Raw genomic sequence first — 7,301 nt, 5'->3', positions numbered from 1 at the left:
GGTTTTGTGTGTGAATGATTGATTGATGGAAGAAACTGGTATATATATACAAAGAGATTTTTTTTTCATCTAAAAGTTCTTTTCTTTATATTATCTACCAAAAACCGTGCTGCTCAAAAAAAAAAATCTATCAAAGACCGTAAAACCATGATTAATTCTGGTCTTTTAGAGCATAATAAATCGGTTTCTAATTTGGGGTTCTTAATTCATTTTGACAATTTTTTTTGTTTTTTACATTTTTCGGCTAAGAAAAGTCTTTTATATCTCTTATTTAAGAGACGGTTCTTAGTTTTTCTTAGTTAAAAACTAAGAACCGTCTCTTAGCCGAAGTTAAAAATCTCAGTTAAGAGACTGAAGTTAATCATGGCCTTATGGAGGATCTTTTAGCGAATATAAGAGACGTCTCTTAGCTTTTAACTAAAAAACTAAGAGACGTCTCCTAAACAATAGATATAAGACGTCTCTTAGTTTCTTTTAGTTAAAAGCTAAGAGACGTCATTATATTCGCACAGAGACCACCCCTAAAAAAATTGCATTAATCATACCCTAACATAAAGTTAATATGATATATTGTATCAAGAAAGCCACAACAAGAAAAACAATCTAACCCATTTGAAAATATTATTTCAATACGACTATAATTGAAATTAATGATAATCAATACGCCTACAATTGAAATTAATGATAAAGTCCATACCGAAATTTGGTTAGATGTTACCAATATAGTGATATCACAATAATCGTATTCCACGGTTTTTTTACAATCAAAGTGATTTCCCCCATCACCAAAGACTACAATCACTTCTAATGCCTACATGTTAAAAGTTCTTAACATAAAAACAGATAATTTTTTTGGTTAAGGTTATCCGAAAGAAATCTCTTCAAAGAAATTTGCTCTAGAACCCAAAAGATAATCTGCAATAACCACTGTTACAAATATCAAAGCAAAACGAATATATCTATAATTACAAAAGCTGACGAAAAACAAAAAATATCCTAGTACCGTAATACTGGAAAATGAAAAAAAAAAAGATTATTGGAAAAGAAATCCCAGCTCCAGTGATTAGAAAGCCACTGGCGCGCAGCATCGAAAAAAGTCTGGAGCAGTTTATGTACAGAGAGTTTTTGTTCACTGTTTTAGAATAAAATAATATTCTGTAAAAGAAATGATTCTCTTCTTTGTTTCCTTATCCTACAAAAATCTTTAACTCTCTTTAGTATTGCATACCGAATATCTTTCCTTGAATTAGTCAAGTGATATTGACGTAGGTGCTACTAGGCCTCAGACGGATCGGGTATCTGGACAATTTTAAGATATCCGGATTCGTATTCTTATCCGACGGATCCATAATTTTACTATCCTTATCCGAATCCGAAGTTCGCAGATATCCGGGTATCAGATATCCTTCTAAAAATTATAATATCCGTCGGATATCCGGATCCGGATTTGAATCCTTAAAATAAATAAAAAATAATATTAATATATATAAAATATTAACAATAATTTAAAAATAAAAATATATATAATTTTTTTTAATTATTTCTATGTATAATATTAGAAAATTTACATAAAATTTTTATATAATATTATAAAAATAAAATATATTAAATAAAATTAGTTTTTATATATAGATATTACTATTTTTGAAATACTTATTAATGAAATTTACGGATCCGGATATCCGAACTAAAAAATCAAGATATCCTAACTATAAACGCTGAAATTTTAGTTTTTCACATATTTTCCTAACAACTATAAAGTTTTTATTAACAATAAGTATGAATATTATGTAGTTTTCGCACTTACAAGAACATGTATATCATTGACTATATATCTCATAATAATAAGTATAACTAATAAAAAGAAAATAAACAAGTTATTTTCTAATCTGTTCTGTACATTTTAAATTTTAACTAGGTTGAACAAAAACACTCTATTTAATATAGTATATTTTTACATTTAAGTTTATTCATTTTTCGTCCTATAGTATTATTGTTCAGCTATTTTACTATTTTTGTAATTTAATTGACATATCAAATATGTTTGTTTAAAATAAATTAAACATGCTTTCTTTTATAATTTTTATATACTAACTTGACTATGGAATTTTCAACTAACTGTTTTTTAAAACATGAAAACGTAATTAGTTAAAACTATATAAATCAAATAAAATTAGAGGAGAAAGAAGAAGAAAAAATAAAAAAAGAGAAAAAAACAAAACTGTTTAAAGATTTTGATCGATTAAAAATAAATAATATAATATTAAATAAAATATGCTGTATATTCTAGCCATATTGTTTTTTTTTTACTTATTCTAGCCATATTGTTGCTATGGTCACATATTAAATTATATTTTTGATGGTTATATAATACTAATTCTCAAATATTCTTTCTTCTTCTTTTTGAGCTGCTCTAATGAAACTATTCTCCATTCTACTTATATACAAACAAACTATAGTGGTATTTTTCTAACTTTGATTCCCCTTAATTGGACATATTCTGTTGTCGATGGTTTCTAGCTGTTATTAAAAATTAAAAATATAGTAGTAAAGGTTACTTTGTAACCATAAGAAAGAGACAAAGTTGACTTGGATTTATACCATTTAACCAGAAGGGTGTTAATAGCCCTTCGGAGTTCGAACCGAACAGGCCGAATAGAACCAGAATTTTTGGTTTTTAGTTCGCTTTTGGTTTTGAGTTTTGTTTGGTTCGGAAAGCTACAATTCGGTTTACGGTTTTGTTTGGTTTAACAATACGAGAAGTTAACCGAATTACTACTTTTTTAAGGAAAAAATTATACCAAAACTATACCGGTTTATACCAATGTTAACCAATAATCAATTAAATTTACCAAGGTAATCGAATACCCAGTTTTAACCAGTATAAACCGAATTTTCAAAAAAAATTAAAGAAAAGACAAAATTTGGTTGTTTTCCGTTTTGAAATTAAAAACCAAAATTTACCAATAATCGAAACAAAATGTTATTCGGTTAATTTCGAAATGATTTGTAAACATTTCGGTTAGCCAAAAACCAAAAATTCGGTTTCAAAAACCGAAATCGCTGGACTATTGTTAACACTGATTAGTTCTTTTATTACAAACCATAGTTCTGTACTGAAATCCAAAATTCACGCTATTCATATATTGGTTGCGATCCAACATGTTTTCGTATTAGCTACTGCATATTGTTATAACTCAAAAGTATGAATTCACAAGAATATATGATCTCAATAAAGAACTCACTTTATTAATGCTTAAGAAACTAACTCAAAACTTAAGTTCACACACACAATCTCTAAAACTCATAAGTTATGCTACACATTAGCATCTCCTTATATAGAAATTATATTTCCTAAACTCACTAGGAAAACACACTTTCCTTTTTCTAACTTAATTAGGTTTCTTGTAACTTAGCCTCCAAGTTAACTTTAAGCTTATTGCCAACATTTCCCCCTTTAATCTTAAAGTTATCTTCTTCTATTTCTTGAACTCCAACCAACTCTTGCATTCTTTAAACTTAATTCGACCAAGTGCCTTGGATAGGATATCTGCCTTTTGCTCGGTTCCTGGAACATGATGAACTTCTATTTGTTCGTTCTCAACACACTCTCGTATGAAGTGATACATTTTATGTATGTGTTTGCTGCGTCCGTGAAACACTGAATTCTTAGTAAGAGCTATCGCGGATATGTTGTTGATGTAGATGATTGTCTTCTCAATAGGCTTCTCGATTATCTCCTCAAGTAGCTCTTGTAACGATTGCTTGTTTGGTTGCTTCCATAGCTGCCATAAACTCTGATTCACATGATGATAGAGCTACTGTTTCTTGCTTCTGTGAACACCATGAGATAGGAAATTCATTCAAGTAAAAGATATGGCCAGTAGTGCTTCTTCCATCATCTTCATCAATATTGTGTCCACTGTCGCTATATCCTATGAGTTGCCTTCGATCACTTCGCTTGTATATGAGTCCATACGTAGTGGTACCCTTTAGATACCGAAGGATTTGTTTCAAGGCTGCAGCATGCGATGTCTTAGGTTCATGCATATACTAACTGAGTAAACCAACACAGAATGAAAGGTCTGGACGTGTATGGATCATGTATCGAAGGCAGCCAATCATGCGCATGTATTCAGTTGCATCAACGCTCTGTTCCTCTGGTGCCTTGGATAGTTTCAAACCAAACTCCATTGGTGCATGTACTTGATTGCAGTCGTCCATTCCTCCTTCACTTAAGTTCTTCTTTGTGTAGTTCTCTTGATTCAACGTGATACTCTCACTGCTCTGTCGTGCCTCAATGCCTAGATAGTACGTTAATAAACCTAAGTCACTCAGCTCAAAGATCTCAGATATCTCCCACTTGAAATCACAAATTGACTTTAACTTCGATCCTATGATGAGAAGGTCATCAACATACACTGCAACCAGTAACATGCTCTCTTTCTCTCGCTTGCGGTATAAGGAGGGCTCTTTGAGCACTTCACAAATCCCAAATCTTCAAGAACTCGATTTAACTTCTCATTCCAGGCTCGTGGAGTTTCAAACCATATAACGCTTTGTGTAGTTTGTATACCTTGTGTTTCGCTTCCATTCACTTCGAAACCCTCCGGTTGAGCCACATAGACATCTTCTTTTAGATCGCCGTGAAGGAACGCAGTTTTGACATCCAAGTGATGGACTTCCCAGCCGTGTGATGCTCCTAAAGCGATGATGAATCTGATGGTTTCAATACGCTCAACCGGAGCAAAAACTTCTTCAAAATCAATGCCATGTCTTTGAGTATATCTCTTTGCAACAAGTCTTGATTTGTATTTTTTTTATGCTACCATCTGAATTTCTTTTGATATTGAATATCCACTTCAAACCTATAGCTTTCGCGCCTTTCGGTAAGTCGACTAGTGTCCATGTTTTATTTTTCTAAATCGATGCAATCTCATCTCTGCACGCGTCTCGCCATACCTTTTCTTCGACTGCATCCTTAAAGCTCCATGGTTCTTCGTGAATGATCAACAAGAGGCGTTCTCCCTCTATCTCTGCTAAATATATATAGTCATCGAGCTAAGCCGGTGCTTTGCTGACCCTATTTGATCTTCTCAGAGGTATGTCTTCTATTTCTTCTTCTTCACAGATTATTGTCGACTGATGATGTTTGATTGCTGTTCGATCTTTCATCTCCAGTTTCATCTTCTATCTCTCTCATACCTTGGTTTCCATACTCTTACAATGTAAGTTTAAACATCCCTGGTTCCTGTTCGCGTTCATCAGGCATACAACCCCACTTCCAGCTCTTGTTTTCATCGAATATAACGTCTCTGCTCACTACTATCTTTCTCATAGTTGGATCAAACATCATGTATGCCTTCGATCCGGGTTCAGTTCCTAGATGCACCAGTGTTCTTGTTCTATCATCCAGCTTCTTCAGATTAGGCATATGAGCTTTTGTGTAGCCAATGCATCCAAAAACTCGTAAGTGCTTTATATTAGGCTTTCTTCCTTTAAAGACCTCGTATGGCATTTGATCACAAAGAGTTTTCGTCGCAACTCTATTTATAATGTAGGTAGCATGTCACACAGATTCTCCCCATAGGTAATTAGTATCTTCATGTGTGCTCCTAGTCATCTCCATTAGAGTTTGGTTTCGTCTCTCTACCACCCCGTTTTGTTGAGGCGTATACGGAGCTGTCATGTGTCTTTGTATTCCTGATATCTCGTAGAAATCTTTGAACTCGTTTGAAGTAAACTCACCTCCCCTATCGGTTCTTAGTCTTTTGATTGTCATCTTTGTTTCATCCTCCACCATTGCTTTGAACCGCTTGAACTTTTCAAACGCCTGCCCTTTTTCTTTCATTAAAACCGACCACATGTAATGTGAATGATCATCGATCAGTACGAATATATAGCAATTCTTTGACGCAGTGGGAGTTGTATTGGGTCCGCAAAGATCGCGGTGAATGATTTTAAGTACTTGTGATGCTCGGTATTGAGTTGCTTTCGGAAACCCTTGCCTTACTTGTTTCCCAAGCAAACAAGACTCGCATGTTTCCTTCTCTACATTAATGTGTGGCATTCCCTCGACCAGTTCTTTTCTTATCATAGCTTTCATGGAATCCATTCCAATATGCCAAAGTCGTGCATGCCATCGTGTGTACTTGCTGCACTTGAAAGCACTTTGCGTCGACAGTATTCATATTTACCTTGTAGAGTCGGTTTCTAGCTCTGCTCGCTTTTGTGATGAGGTTCCCGTCTTTGTCGTGTAGGGTGAGGTAGTTATCTTTAATTCTTACTTCACATCCAGCTTCAATGGCTTGTCCAAGACTGATTATGTTACTCCTCAGCTCCGGAATGTAGTAGACATCGGTGAGAACAAGTTTACTTCTGTTTTCACTCACAAAATTGATTGATCCCTTCCCTTTCATATCAATTCTCAAGTCGTCTCCAAAACGTACTTTTCCCTTTATGGTTTCATCGATCTTAGTGAAATACTGTCGATATCCTGTCATATGATTACTCGCGCCATTGTCGAGATACCATATCTTATCACTATCCTTGCTTGACTCAAACTCCTGCGGTTTTATTTTATTCTCGTTCAGGTATAGAACTTCATGCATTAGTAGTAGGGATGGCAATCAAGGACCTGAACCGCGGGCCTGGCCGGTAAAGGCTTGCTGCGGGGCGGGATTGGGCCTCCATTTGGTATGCCCGCAAAATTGCGGGCCTTGCGGGACGGGTTCAAAGCGGGACGGGTCGAAAGCGGGACGGGTCGAAAGCGGGATGGGCTTAACTTGTGGGATTTTGAAGACCCGCAGCCCTAAGTCCCTATTTCTGCTTTCGCCTAAAACATTGAGAGAGAGAGAGAGAGAGAGAGAGAGAGAGAGAGAGAGAGAGAGAGAGAGAGCATCATAAGAAGTTTGAAAACTCACTTTCCATCGAAGAAGAAGATCTAGTTCCCGCCATGAGTTCTTCATAGTTTTGCATATATGTATTTGTTCACATTATCATACATTTTGGAGTTTTAGGTTTCAATATATCTTTAACTGACTTCTATTATTCTTATTTGCAGAAGATGAAGTTGATGGTGAAGAAGAAAAATTTTCATCTTTTTGTCGCTTGTTGGTGATAAAGATGAAGAACAAGAAGTGTGATTGGTGTTTTTTTCTATATATTTTTGGGATTCACATCTTTGATTTGATGTTAGTTTTATTTAATTTTGGATTCAGAAAACTAAAGCATTTGTTATGAACTTATGAGTTATAATATTTGGATTCAACAACTAAAGTATTGTTTATTTTAAAAATGTT

Source organism: Brassica oleracea, chromosome C2, assembly GCF_000695525.1.
Source record: "Brassica oleracea var. oleracea cultivar TO1000 chromosome C2, BOL, whole genome shotgun sequence".
Taxonomy (NCBI): Eukaryota; Viridiplantae; Streptophyta; class Magnoliopsida; order Brassicales; family Brassicaceae; genus Brassica; species Brassica oleracea.
The sequence above is the reverse complement of the archived record's forward strand: the minus strand, read 5'-3'. Positions refer to the sequence as shown.